The sequence below is a fragment of the Oryzias latipes genome, chromosome 2 (genome assembly GCF_053564925.1).
Source record: "Oryzias latipes strain Hd-rR chromosome 2, Olatipes_Hd-rR_3.1".
NCBI lineage: Eukaryota > Metazoa > Chordata > Actinopteri > Beloniformes > Adrianichthyidae > Oryzias > Oryzias latipes.
The window spans coordinates 46,848,337-46,863,564 of NC_136238.1; the positions used below are offsets into that span (position 1 = coordinate 46,848,337).

General features: G+C 42.6%; 1 protein-coding gene across 2 annotated transcripts in view; it reads left to right on the top strand.

Annotated features, from left to right (window-relative positions):
* LOC144989040 (NLR family CARD domain-containing protein 3-like) overlaps positions 1–15,228 on the top strand; it is a 228,514-nt gene that overhangs the window by 22,877 nt on the left and 190,409 nt on the right. The window lies entirely within an intron of this gene.

Consider the following 15,228-nt stretch of genomic DNA (forward strand, 5'->3'; position numbering starts at 1 on the left):
TTCACCATCTTGCTGTGAAGAGCGCCGTAGCCGCAGTGCTCTGCCAGGCATTGCAGCGCAGTGTGGAAGCTGTCGACCGTCTCTTCCATCTCCTGCTGTCGTTGGTTGAACTTTGCTCTTTCAAAAATTACATTACTGCGAGCCACAAAATGAGCGTCCAGCCTTGTCTTGACTGTGTGGAAGTCGACTGCCTCCTCCGGACTCAGGTGCAACGAGACCAGAATATCCTCGGCTTCCTCCCCCATGGAATAAATCAGCGAATTCCCTTGGTTCTCCTCGGCTTGAGTCTCCAAACCAGACGCAATCCGGAACCTTTCAAAACGCTTTATCCACTTAGGCTAGTCATCTGCCTTGAAGGAAAACTGCTGAGGTGGGGGTACCTGAAATCGACTCATGGCGGCCGTCCTGGACTTCGATGACGACTACGAGCGGCAAAATCCACTTTTTTTTCTCCAGTTCAAACCCCTCCTAGGTGTACTTCTGACACCATGTTCAAGTGGCTGATTTTTATATATTTTTATATCACCAACACACGAGACACGCTTGTAGCTTCACACAGGTTCCGCTTTTATTCAACTTCCCTCCAGGCACAAATCAACACATACAAAGGTTCCTACCCCTTTGTGTCACCTGATACTACAATCCAAGCATTGAAATGTTTGTTGTTCAGCTCACCAACACTGCCAGACAAAAACCCCCACCTGCACAGTGTCACCTGGTTAAATACTTCTTCCATCTACCTACCTGGTAGATTAGGATTCACATTTTCCTTATACTGCCCCCTGCAGCTGTGGAGTTGGTCCTACCTGGAACAACTCAATGTTCAGGAGCAAAATAAAGAAAATAGACAATAAGGCAGAATAAACAAATCTTAACAGCTGCCCTCCTCACAGAAAGGACTGTGTTGGAACAGTCAGCCAGAGTCTGTGGCTTTAGAGACCCTGAGAGGAACAAGACGGATAGAAAATGGATAAAAACAGAACTGTAGATTCAGCGTATGCTGATTCAGAGGCTCAGAGTCTGACCATCAGAGACAGAGTCTGACCCTCATCTGTCACTAAAAAGACTCAGACTCTGGGAGAATACAGACTTAATCAATAGTTACCTGCACTGTCTAGTGGGTCCATATGACCCCACCTTAAACTATAAACAACCCTTTCTGGTGGATGATGGTGGAAACACAAACTGTGAAGTTGGCACCATCTGGTGGCAGAGAGCAGGCATGGCGCCTTCTGGTGGACTAAGACAAAAAAAAAAAGAGAAGTGGGGTCACCTGGACCCAGGAGGTGTAAAGTGGAGAAATGGTGACCCCTGGTGGACGCGGACAGAAAAGAGAAACAGGGTTTTGATGACCCCTGGTGGCTGGGGGTGATAGAGGGGGCCTGCAACGTGCAAAAAAAAAATTTGAGGAAAATGATGCCTTAGGCCAGCCCAGAGGGGAAGGGGGGGGGGGGTTCTGTTCTTAAAATGACCCACCCTCCCCTTCATCCATGCTTTTTCCCCCCTTTGGAAAACACAAGGAGTCTGTATTCATAATGAACAGAGCTTCTTTCCACAGAAAACAGCTCATGAACCACGGTGTAGCTTTGCCACACATGTAATCACACACAGTACAGACCAAAGGTTTGGACACACCTTCTCATTCAAAGAGTTTTCTTTATTTTACGACTATGAACATTGTAGATTCACACTGAATGCATCAAAACTATGAATGAACAGATGTGGAATTCTATAGATAACAAAAAGTGTGAAACAACTGAGAATATGTCATGTTGTAGGTTCTTCATAGTAGCCACCTTTGGCTTTGATTACTGCGTCATTCTGAACTCTCGTCGTATCATGACACTGTGGTTCGTAAAAGAACGGGCACTGTTCACTGGAGATCAGAACAATTGATACAGATACCTGAGATAAAAGAAAGAATAAAAAATCAATGGAAATTTTTGTTGGCGACATAATCATCTCAAACACAACTATCGTTGCATTTTCCCCTCGTATTTTAATGTGTCTAAGACTAAATCTTGTTGCTCACACGTGTTCAATGTTAAAGTCCCGTTAGCTGTCATGCATGTAGGTGTGGGACATTTATTCTCCTCAGCTGACCCATCATCTCCTGCGCAAATGGCGTGCTGAAGTAACAGCCACGCACGAGAACCGTTTGGTTGGGGTTGATATGGGGTTAATATGCCGCCGGGTGTAACCATAACCTTAACCCTCCTCTGGGTCTGTGCAGCACAGAAATAAGTTAAGCACTAAATACATGTATTTTGAAAATAACATGCAACGTTCTAAAAAGGAAAGTAAGGAACTCCTCAATGTGGTCCGGGGAGGGGGCTGTCAGGTTTCATGCCTTAAATGCTTAAATGATTCCCTGCTTTCAAGCCCAGTCAATGTCATGCCCCCAAGAGTCACATACCCCACTGTGATTGGTTGGTTAGTCAGCTCTGTGCACAGTACTGAAAAAGTGTTATTCATATAAACTGGGGGGACACTCTACCATTAAACTTTCATATTGGGGGGAAGGGGGGGCCAAATATCATCTTGGGGGCCGCAAATAGCCTGCGGGCCGCAAGTTCGAGACCCCTGTCCTAAGTGAACAATTAACTTGTTTAACCCTACAACTACATGTTAATAATCCATCAGATTAGCTTCATCCAGATGGAGTTAGGGGACGACTGAGGGCGGAAGACAAGCCTGAGGCAGGATCCCCAGCCAAGTGTTAGAGCCAACAGAATGATGTGCACCCTCTGACTTTGCTTCATGAAAAAAATGTGGCTTAGGTCAAAACATGCCGATCAACACAGGTTTAGACTATAATTAGCTAGCAGGTATAGGTTGAGAGATCTATTAATTATAATTTAAGAAATAAATTATAAACCATATAATTTCAGATAAGCTAAAATATAAATTGCCAAATATTTTTTTATTTATTTCAGCGTTTCAACTTGATACAAGTGCAACTGCAACTAACAAAGAAACAATGTTTTTGTTAGAAATGACAGACACACACAGAGTGCTTCAGAAGGAGCTGAAAATCATTTATTTAGGAACATTTAATAAACATTTTCTCTGATGAACTAACCTGCTTCACTTGGAAACACAGGTCTAGACTAAGGTAAACTAGTTAACAGGTATCGGTTGATGGATCTATGACTTAGTTATCATTTCAAAATGAATTCATAAACAATATTATTTCATATTAACTCCAATACAAACTAACAAATATTGTCTTTTATTTGACACTTTTTAACAAGATACAATATGGAACTGACAAATAAAAAACACACAAAATTTTCTGTTCCGAATTAACACACACCGAGTGCTTCAGAAACGGCTGATATATCATTTATTTATAAGCATTTGAAAACATTTTCTCTGATTAAAAAAAAAACTACTTTAAAAAAAATTGAACCTTTGTAAACAAGAATCATTTATCGCAGAACAGGAAACTTACAGTGATACCTGCAATTATTTCTCCTGAAAAGGAGGAATGATTGTTGAACTGGAACTACGAAGCTGTTTCTACCGTGTGTGGGTTAACATGTGACGTGTAACAAGAGACCTTTGAGTGAAACGTTTGCTGCATTTTTTACAGGAATAAGGCTTCTCTGCTGCGTGAGTAAACATGTGAGATGAGAGATTGGATTTTTTCCTGAAGTCCTTGTTGCATTCCTTACAGGAATAAGGCTTCTCTCCTGTGTGAGTTAACATGTGATGAGTGAGCACAGATCTATACCGGAAACGCATGTTGCATTCTTTACAGGAATATGGCTTCTCTCCAGTGTGGGTTAACATGTGACGTGTTAAATGAGACCTCTGAGTGAAACTTTTTCTGCATTCCTTACAGGAATAAGGCTTCTCTCCAGTGTGAGTTAGCATGTGAGATGAGAGATGAGATTGTTTTCTGAAATTCATCTTGCATTCCTTACAGGAATAAGGCTTCTCTCCTGTGTGAGTATACATGTGATGAGTGAGCACAGAACTATACCGGAAACATTTGTTGCATTCTTTGCAGCAAAAAGGCTTCTCTCCTGTGTGAGTTAACATGTGACACGTGACATGAGACTTCTGAACAAACCTTTTGCTGCATTTTTTACAGGAATAAGGCCTTTCTCCTGTATGGGTAGACATGTGATACTTCAAACTTTGAGCAGTAGTATAACATCTTCCACACTCTTTACAAGAGTTTTTCTTTGGTTTCTCTTTTTTTTTACATTTCTTCTTTGAAGCAATTTTCCTTAAAGTTTTGTCACGAACACGTTTTTCTGTTATTTCCTCCAAGTTGATGTCACTCTGACTTTGTGACATGTGAGAGCGGTACCCACTTTGGGCATGACGTCTGTCTCTTCGCTTCCTCTGATCTTTCTTCTGTGGATCTGTCTCTCCATCTGTAGTTGATGTTGATTCTTCATGTTGGTTTCCTTCTTCATCCTGACTATCAGTTACATTTAAGCTCTGCTGATTGTTTAGATCTGCTTCACTGTTCTCATCTTCCTCATAAGTAGGAATCTCCATCAAGGTATCAGTCTCCTGCTTCAGATCAAGCTGCTCTTCACCTTGACGTATGTAGAGCTCTTCTTGCTCCTCTTTCATATGTGGAGGTTCTGGTTCCTGCAGTTCCTCTTTAGTTTCTGAAGGTTCTGGTTCCTCCTGTTCCTCTTGAATCTGTGGAGGTTCTGGTTCCTGCAGTTCCTCTTTAGTTTCTGAAGGTTCTGGTTCCTCCTGTTCCTCTTGAATCTGTGGAGGTTCTTGTTCCTTCAGTTCCTCTTTAATTTCTGAAGGTTCTGGTTCCTGCAGTTCCTCCTTAATCCGTGGATGTTCTGGTTCCTTCAGTTCCATTCTAAAGTTCCTCTGCTGGTTGCGAAGATCTTCCTCTTCAGTCATCCAATGCTGGGGGAGCACTGCAGAGACACAAACCCAACAAGAAGCTTGTTTACACTTTTTAAAAAAATTGTTCTTTGTTAAGTACCAATAAAAATTGTAATCACTTCATTCAGAAGATAATTGCTTTAAATTTTTAATTAAAAAAATAATCCACCCATTCATCCATTTTCTGAACCCCCTGAATCCCTTTTGAGGTCATGGGAATCCTGGGGTTTATACCAGGAAGCCAGGGTCCACCACGGACAGGTTGCAAGTCCATCACCTGACCACAGAACACACACACTCATATGCACACCTATGGGTGCTATGGCGGGGGCACAAGGAGAACACGCAAACTCCATACAGCAAGGACCCAGCTGAGATTTAAACTAGAGCCTTCTCTCTGTGAGGTGAGAGTTCGGGGCAAACACCTCACATCAAGAAATTTTAAGGATTTCTGAAATATTACCCACCAATTTTAATACCAACTACAGCTCTTAATTCACACACTCCCTACACCAACACACTATGAACACACACGTTACACAAGACTTTTTAGCACTGAAACCACTCAATTCGGGCTCAGATTATTCTTCAGGGTTAAAAGATTAACTACACTCTGTGAACCAAAAAAGGAACTACAAACGTATGACTATTGCAGGTAACTAAATCTAAGTGGACTAAATCTAAGTGGACTAATTTGTTCAACACACACTGAAACAGCAGATATTCTTTACAAAAAGTCTGGTTTTCATTTTACAAGGCTTCATACATCCAAGGGAACAATGGCCCCTTAACTTAAAACATTTATGTTAACAGGCCTTCACAAAGGGACTTAACGTGACATCTGACCTCACTATATTCAATGAGTTAGGACAAGTATTAAGAAAATTCAAGATGGCTGAACCTTAGTGAAGGATTCAATTGAGCAAACAAGGGAGGAAAAACATTCATATTCATTGAAAAACCTGCACAACACATTTTTGTCTTCAGGCACTTACAAAATTGTGTTATTATTATTTTATCCTTATTTAAGGAATTGAAAGTTTTCTGTAAAACAGCTGATTAACATGACAAAAGTTAGCAAAGGTTCAATAACCTTCATATGGCAAGGCCATAACCTTTTGATCTTTTGTTAGATGCTGTAAATATTTGTAATGAAGTTGCAGTGAAACACTATTAAGACATGTTTGTAACTAGTCTAAATTAGAGATCACTTAATGATGCTCATCAGTATTGTGATGGGCGACACAGTAGGCTGTCAGTTACCTCAGCTTACCTGTTTAGTACAGACATGGACTTTTGACATTTGATCAGAGTAGTGGCACACCTGCTACTCATTTCTGAATTATTTTCCACCACGTCAGGGTCTGAAATGATCAGTGGGCGCATTATTTACACGTGCAATCAGCTGTTGTCACCAGGCATCAACATGCTAGCAGAGAAGCGACTGGAGATTCTCAAAGAGTTACGCCGTCACAGGAGAGGCTGTAGAATTTGAGTTAAGCACCAGGAGAGGAAGGAACGCTACAAGTAAAGCGTCCATCCATCCTCATGCAGAATGAAAGACATTTTCCCAAAATAATGAAGGACATCCCAGCGCTAACCAGACTGCAATAGGAGTACCAGCAGAGCAGTCTCCTGCCGTTCATGGAGACCTGGCTCATGGACCTCACACCAAACTCTGATGGAACTCTGGAGCATTTCCAACTAGTGAGAGCGGACTGGTAGGTGGTAGGGAGGGGGCTTGTGGTGTACGTTAATGGGGGATGGTGTAACCCACAAGACAAAACTGCATCAAAGACATTGAACAGTTAGCAGACAGCGTTCAGCCGTACAATCTGGGGGGGGAGGGGAGTATTCTTGTTATTGTGTTAACATTCCACCATCTGCAGAGGCTAAAGCAGCCTGTGAAGACATATCCACCTCTGTCTCTTAGCTCCCAACAGCACATCCACAGTCCTTTCTCATAATTTATGGAGACTTTAACTCCATCCCTCTTTCTACCCCAACTTCACCCAGTATGTTGACTGCCAGAGCAGGGGCAATAAACACTGAACTTGCTGTTTGCCAACGCAAAAAAGGCCTACTGTCAGGGTATGGGGGACAGGAGAGCAGGTAGGACCCAGACGCAGAGGCAGGAGGCAAACGGTTTCAGTGCAAACAAAAGGCGCTGCCGAGCAGGATAACAAAAACAAAACTAGACTTACTGCACTGTAATAAATCCAACTTAAATTTTTTGACTTAACAAAATCTTTTATGTTGTAATAACTCTATAATCTAAGTTCTACTAATAAATCCAACAATTTAAGTCAGTTCAGCAAGTTAAGGTAGTCGTACAGTTCAACATTATTTGTTGAGTTGTCTGTACTTATATATCTGAGTTGCAGCTCATTACAGTGTGATAAAGTTCTGTGAACTTATCTTTTTTAATTGTGAAATGCGGGAATGCCAACTTTTGGAGTTGGCAATGTCCACTGATTGAGTGGTTTGTCAAGAAGTGTCAAGTGGAGAAGTTTTAACTCTTATTTAATGACACAAGTATTAGAATCAGTTATACATATGTGTGTTTGTGTGTGTGTTACAGACACGAACCAGGGGGTATTTCAGGAAGAATGTTTAAACTACCCTGACTTTAACTCTGAACTCTGGCTGAAATCCTATGTTGGTTCCTAAAGATCTGATATGAGTTAGAGTAATCACGCTTGACTTGGTAACCCTGGGTTAATGCACGTGCACAGCAAGTACATAAAGTACGTTGTATCCCACAATTCCTTGCGGTGTCGATCTAACAGCAGCATCAAAGTTACACCTACTTAATTGAATTAATCAACTTCCTTAGCCTCAAACTTATCGTGGGAGCTAGCATAACCTCCTTTCTGGAATACCCCCCAGGGCTTCAGCCATTTTGTAAACAACGTTTTGTGGAACTGGGCCTTAGCCCCGCCCAAGGCAACTAACACTCATGGGAAGTGTTGATTCCCAAACCTTGAGTTAGGGAGCTGTGAAGAGAAATGACCCTCATGTTGTTGCTGTTATAAAGTATGGTTAAGCATATGTATTTGTCCTTCTGCACACATGCAGGTAAGCTGTGACTGCTAACCTGTGCCTCAATGATCTTGAGAAGATCTGGGCTGCATGTGGAAATAAAAAATTAAAAGCAGAATGGTATAAAGTATGTATGATTACTGAACTGTACTAAAAGTTAAAAGTAGAGGTGCTCTTAATACTCAAATTTAAATTATTTCAACCTCTGGTCAAGTCAGCAATAATTGGAATTTACGGTTGTTCCAGCCTAAAAAATTAAGTCTGTACATCTAAGCCTGAGTTGTGAAAAATCAAGATTCAGTGTTAGGATTACTCGACATTTTAGGTCACTATAACTTACATCTGAGTTGGTCAAAATTACAATTCAAAATTAATCCAACTTGAACTTTTAAGTTCATACAACTTACAACTGAGTTAGAAGAACTTAGATAAATGAGTTTGAAAACTCCAACACAAAACTTAAAATATTGAGTTTAGGTCCTTAACTCAAAATTTTACCGAAGTTTGTTGCCTTACAATTTTAAGTTCTGCCAAATTTTCTTTTTTTGCAGTGTGTGACGTGGCAAGAAACATGGAAACATCCAAGAAATAAATTACGCTATGACATGAAGACGTTAGTAATGTTAATGGACCAGCACAAGAGGAAGGGAGAGACGAGACTTAAATACAGACAGGGCAAACAAGACACAGGTGAACAAGATCAGGACAGATAGAGACAAGGAAGTAAAACTCAGGAACATGACCAAACAGAACACCTTTCAAAATAAAACAGGAAACAGAACAAGAAATGAAGCAAAAACCAAGACAAAATAAACCCATACCATGACAGTACCCCCCTCTCCAGGAACCGCTCCGAGGTTCCAACAGTCCACCAAGGAGGACGGGGCCCGTGAGACTAACTGTGACAGGCAACTCAGTACAGGGAGGCCGGGCTTGGCACGCCAGCAAGGCCGAGAAGAGTCCGGAGGACGGCCGGGTGTCCGAGCGGTCCGGCGAGGCAGGTCCGGAGGACGGCTGGGAGGCCGGGCTGGGAGGCCGAGCGGTCCGGCGAGGCAGGTCCGGAGGACGGCCGGGAGGCCGAGCGGTCCGGCGAGGCAGGTCCGGAGGACGTCCGGGAGGCCGAGCGGTCCGGCGAGGCAGGTCCGGTATAGAGTCCTCCGTGGCGTCAGGCATGGAGTCCTCCGAGGCGTCAGGCATGGAGTCCTCCGTGGCGTCAGGCATGGAGTCCTCCGAGGCGTCAGGCATGGAGTCCTCCGAGGCGTCAGGCATGGAGTCCTCCGAGGCGTCAGGCATGGAGTCCTCCGAGGCGTCAGGCATGGAGTCCTCCGAGGCGTAAGGCATGGAGTGAGGCATGGAGGCAGGCATGGAGGCAGGCATGGAGGCAGGCATGGAGGCAGGCATGGAGGCAGGCATGGAGGCAGGCGTGGAGGCAGGCATGGAGGCAGGCTTGGAGGCAGGCTTGGAGGCAGGCATGGAGGCAGGCATGGAGGCAGGCGTGGATGCAGGCGTGGATGCAGGCGTGAAGTCAGGCATGGAGACAGGCGTGGAGTCAGGCATGGAGACAGGCGTGGAGTCAGGCATGGAGACAGGCGTGGAGTCAGCTGGCCGGCCAGGCGTGGAGTCAGCTGGCCGGTCAGGTGTGGAGTCAGCTGGCCTGTCAGGCGTGGAGTCAGCTGGCCTGTCAGGCGTGGAGTCAGCTGGCAGGTCAGGCGAAGAGTCAGCTGGCCGGTCAGGCGAAGAGTCAGCTGGCCGGTCAGGCGTGGAGTCAGCTGGCCGGTCAGGCGTGGAGTCAGCTGGCCGGTCAGGCGTGGAGTCAGCTGGCCGGTCAGGCGTGGAGTCAGCTGGCCGGTCAGGCGTGGAGTCGACTGGAGGGTCAGGCGTGGAGTCAGCCGGCGTGTCAGGCGTGGAGTCAGCTGGCCGGTCAGGCGTGCAGTCAGCTGGCCGGTCAGGCGTGGAGTCGACTGGAGGGTCAGGCGTGGAGTCAGCCGGCGTGTCAGGCGTGGAGTCAGCCGGCGTGTAAGGCACGGAGTCGGCCGGCGTGTCAGGCGTGGAGTCGGCCGGCAGGTCGGGCCAGCAGTCGGCCGGCGGGTTGGGCCAGCAGTCGGCCGGCGGGTCGGGCCAGCAGTCGGCCGGTGGGTCGGGCCAGCAGTCGGCCGGCGGGTCAAGCTGGGGCCAGAGTGGGTCCGGCACCCCGTTGGAAAAAGGGGTGAGTCGGGGTGCGTCCGGCACAACAACTAGACTTACTGTGGCGTGGCAAGAAACATGGAAACATCCAAGAAATAAATGATGCTATGACATGAAGACGTTAGTGACGTTAATGGACCAGAACAAGAGAAAGGGAGAAGCAAGACTTAAAAACAGACAGGGCACACAAGACACAGGTGAACATGATCAGGACAGATTGGGACAAGGAAGTAAAACTCAGGAACATGACCAAACAGAACACCTTTAAAAATAAAACAGGAAACAGAACAAACGATGACAGAACAAGAAATGAAGCAAAAACCAAGACAAAATAAACCCATACCATGACACCTACAGCTAATCATCTTTACCCCCCCTGGGCAACTCTAACACAACCTGGACATTCTTAAGCCCCCATTTAACCCCTTGGTGAAGAGGATACACCCCACCACAAATATGGACATGCTGTGGATGATCATCAATTTCAGAAGGAAGTCACTTCCTGTTTCATCCATGAACATCCAGGAAAAGACATTGAGACGTTGGACTCTCAGAAATACCTGGGTGTTCACCTCAATGACAGACTGAACTGGATGACTAACGCAGACATCTTGAACAAGAAGGGCCAGTTGACTCCACTTGCTGACAGTCTGAATGACACAGATCCAATCTTTTCAAATGCGACCCAGGCCCCGTGGGTTTGCCGTCCTGATTCCGAATTGTAGCCGATCTTTTCAATTGCGACCGCCGTGTGACCGGTGTGGGTACCGGATGTTCTCGGGCTGCCGGATGTTCTCGGGGTCCTTAGGGGTCCTTCGACCAATGATGACGTCACCCTACGGTAACCCCAGTTGGACAAACTAGTTAGCGAGCGATTTAACGTTTAGCGATTTTACTACTTAGCGACGTCACCCTACGGTAACACCAGTTGGACAAACTACTTAGCGATTTTACCTTTCCTTTTGTAAAGTTTTTTCACTCATAACTAATAATGGCATTTTTAATTTTAAGCTGTTTGACATAATTGTTTATGTCTGAAATTATTATTTGTTACACAAAATGCAAATTGTACTGTAGTACAGGGAGAACCATTGGCAATATAAACTTATTTTTCCAATTTAAGCAAATGTATGACTGTGTAAACCCAATATTTATTTATGGTGTGCAGTCTGGTTTAGTTCTCCCAAATGTCAGTTTCCCTTTTTATCTCAGAAAAAAACATTGTCAGTTGAAAACTATAATCAAAAGGAGCAGCCTACTGTCCTAAGCATTAATCGAATTCCACACTATGGAATTACAGAACTTCATCAGATTTAACATTTATGATTGCAAAGTTTATATTTCCCGTTTAAAACTTGTTGAAAGCATTAAAAAACTTATTACAAAAAACAACACACTTTTTTTGTTCAATTTTTATTTGCTCTTCATGTTTTATCAAAAAAAAACAACCAAAAAAAACCAAGTATTGGCACTAGAACAAATGCTTTAGTTTATTTATATATGTGTGCCTGTGAGTGTGTGTGAATAGTGATGCGCCAGCTATCTCCACCAATCCGTGGGCCGGAAACTGCCACAATCCAGCGGAGGAGAACCTAGAAACGAAAGAGACACATATAGTTTGTTAAAATTGCAACAATTGAATTTCTTATCAAATAATAAAATGTAAAGCACATAACTAAATTCTCAAACACATAACATAGCTCCTCTGATCACTTACTGTGATAGAACGTTATTCTCTTGTATATATTATAATTATCAAATTTAATCTAAGTATATGTCTGACTTAAGTTTACTTATTGCATTTGGCTGCAAAAGTGGCTGCAGTATCCTGGGTAAGGATCCTCGGAGTAGATCCCTTGCAGTACTCCCCTCTTCCCTGTTCCAACATATCCTGTGAAAAAAAATTATGAAAATGATACTGATCAGTGACCACCACCACACTCTGCATGTGGTTTATGGCTATTTAAATCAAAACTAATTGTGAAAACAGAGTCAAACCATCCAGTGTTGTTTACCAGGTGTGTTGTTTTTGTACAACTGTCTACATCCACAGCAGGTTCCAATGTTGTACATCACATAAAATTCCTGTCTGTAGGATACAGAAAACCTGCTCCATGTCGCTACACCTGTGGAAAACAAATTATAAACCAAAAGTGAAGTTTCTACAGAGCTGGTGGGAAAAAGCATAGAATCTTGTACAAAACTGCACCCTTAAATAAAGCCCTTACTATCGAGCCACTGAAAATGTGCCCGTCTCCTGAAGCTGACTGTGGACACAATGTCTCTGAAGGTGGTGCACACAAGAGCCAGTGTTAAATATGCCTGATCTCCTTCCAGGAGTACCACCTCCTGGAGAACTTCAGAGAGGACACATGCTGGCAACTGTAAGAAACAGGTTAGGCAAAATAAAACATATTAAAAAACATTAAATGGACTGAGCATGAGTTGGCTGATTTTAATAACATAATCCATATGCTAGTCCCTCTGGTGTGTGTATGTGTCCAGTAGTCTTCACCAGTTGGAGATTAAGAAATTTATGACATTGAGATTACCTCCAATATGAAGCACCTCTTGGCCTCTTCAGACTCAACCTTTGGGAAGAGAAGTATGTATGCTTGTGTAAAAATATGTAGTTTATTCATGAAGCAAGCATAAGCAAAAGCATGCAGCTTGGTGCAGTCTCACCTTATGTTCCCTCTTTCTGACCTTTGGGATGCTGTATATCGGCTGCAGTGACCCTTGGAGCAAGGCTTTAGCCTCATTGGTCCAGTGTGCAAATCTCTGCCCGTGGCTGTTGGGTGTTATTAGTCACAGATCAAAAAAGTAAAAGTAATGTTGAAGTAATTTCGTTGTTTTGGAAGTTACATTTACAGCTGTCTTACCCATCTATCTTAAACCTTTCCATCAGACTAACACACCACCATCTGCGAATCTGTGGCATGTCCCTCTACATAAGAAATATTACACACAAAATAATACCCACACAAAGTGTAGAACACATTCTGGCTTAGACTCAGCCTTATGAAATTATAAGATATGACGTGAGTATAAAAAAGACAACAAAAAAAAGCCAAATGACATTTCCTAAAAATGGTTTACTAATAAAATTCATCTTAATCTTAATAAAGAATTTACAAAAGAAAAATCATATATGGTCCTTTTTTATACTCACTCCATGTCTGAGGAAAAAAAGTACTGACCTCGGTGAACAAAAATGGAAGGCCTGTGCTCATGCTGAGCGCATACTGTGAAAAGCAAAGAAGATGAGTCCAGTTACGATAGTTTCAAATAATACACTATTCCACCCCACCCTCACTTAAATAGAGACTACATGATAATTTACCATCAAGATGAAGATACCACAAGAGTTTCCAGTTGTTTGGCAAGGAAAATCCTATCAAATTTGGTCAACGATTAATGAGGAAAATATAGAAATGTTAAAAACACAAATACAGACATTTACAACAACATACAATACTAATACACAGGTGGCGTCTACCTTTATGTCTCTGCCAAACTTTATTGTCCACTGGCCTGGAGCAATGTGATGAGTGAGGCCACTGTCAAAATTATAAAAAATACAAATGATCCACCTCATAGTGGTTTCTGATGTGAAAATAAATAGCAACTGAACACAACTTAAAACAACACAAATTAAAAAAAAAAAGTAATAGCCTTAGAACAAGGCTAAACTTTAAAAAACAGCCTTTGAACAAGGCTTAAAATTTAAAAAACAGCCTTTGAACGAGGCTTAAAATAAAAAAAACAGCCTTTGAACGAGGCTTAAAATAAAAAAAACAGCCTTTGAACGAGGCTTAAAATAAAAAAAACAGCCTTTGAACGAGGCTATAGACTAGCTAAATATTGCAATTCATAGTATTCCTAAGCAGACCCGATGGTTGTGAAGCAGAGATTAGAAAATTAAAATCGTGTAATTTGCCAGATCAGGCCCAAATGTTCTGTACCTGCATGATTGGAATACTGTGAATTTGTTTTTTTATAAATCCCAAACCGAACAAGCCACAGAACGGGGCTGATTTATTATGTTACAAAACCTAAAGATGGTATGGAAACAACTGTCGCCAAAGCCATCTGGTTTGAGCGAATCCAGCAAAAACAGCTCTTTCTTTGCTGGCTTCAGAACCTGTGAACCATTTTCAAAAGAACTACAATTACACCCTACATCAAGATAAATTTACTAAATATACTGATTAAATTTTCACTTAGACTCTGGAGAATATTTGAAATAAACTAACACAAAGCAAATAGTGATCTGCTCTTCCAGGCTGTCGGCTCCAGGCAGGGACAATTATTGAGTCTTTGAACTGAATGTCAACCTGGAGATTTAAACAAGCAAATTTGCTAAATTGTAAGTCAAGCTGTGTAAAGCAAGAGAAAAGGTCACAGAAAAGGGCCTTACAGGAAGAGAAGCCATTGGATCCCCGGTCTTTGACTTCCATGTTGGAACAACATACATGTCCACAATGTGGACATCCTTTCCCTACATTGATGAGAATTATATATGGAAAACGAGATTCCACAAAAACAATGTTTCACTGTTTGGAATACACAGTTTTACAATAAAAGACAGCAATAATAAAGTCCCATGACTACAAGGGCATATAGTGTGATTCAATACATAATAACACCATACATGTCTTTGTGCAGCCTCTTTGATAAGTTTGAAGCACGCATTTCCAATCTGCAACAGAGTAGCATAAGTTAGTACTTTGCATATTTACCCAAAACTCAATACATCAACCTTAACATGTACATACATTGGATTCCATGCACTGACTAAGACCCAAGGTCTGGAAGTCTTCCCTTGTCAGACAGACATCCCCATCCTTAACCAAAATCTCTGTTCCAGATCGACTTTCATCGAGTACATAGTTCAGCTGCAGATACAATGCAAAACATAAACAATAACATCAAGACAATACCATTCAAAATTACTTTTGCAGTAGACACATGGATAGGATTTTTAAGTCATTGTATTAATTTATATCACACACACACACACACACTCACTCGCATTGACTACCATTTAGCCACTGAGATGGAGAAAAATACTGAAGACGCTGACGAGATAAGAAACGCTGACAAGATAAGGATTTCAGAGTTACTCTCCGA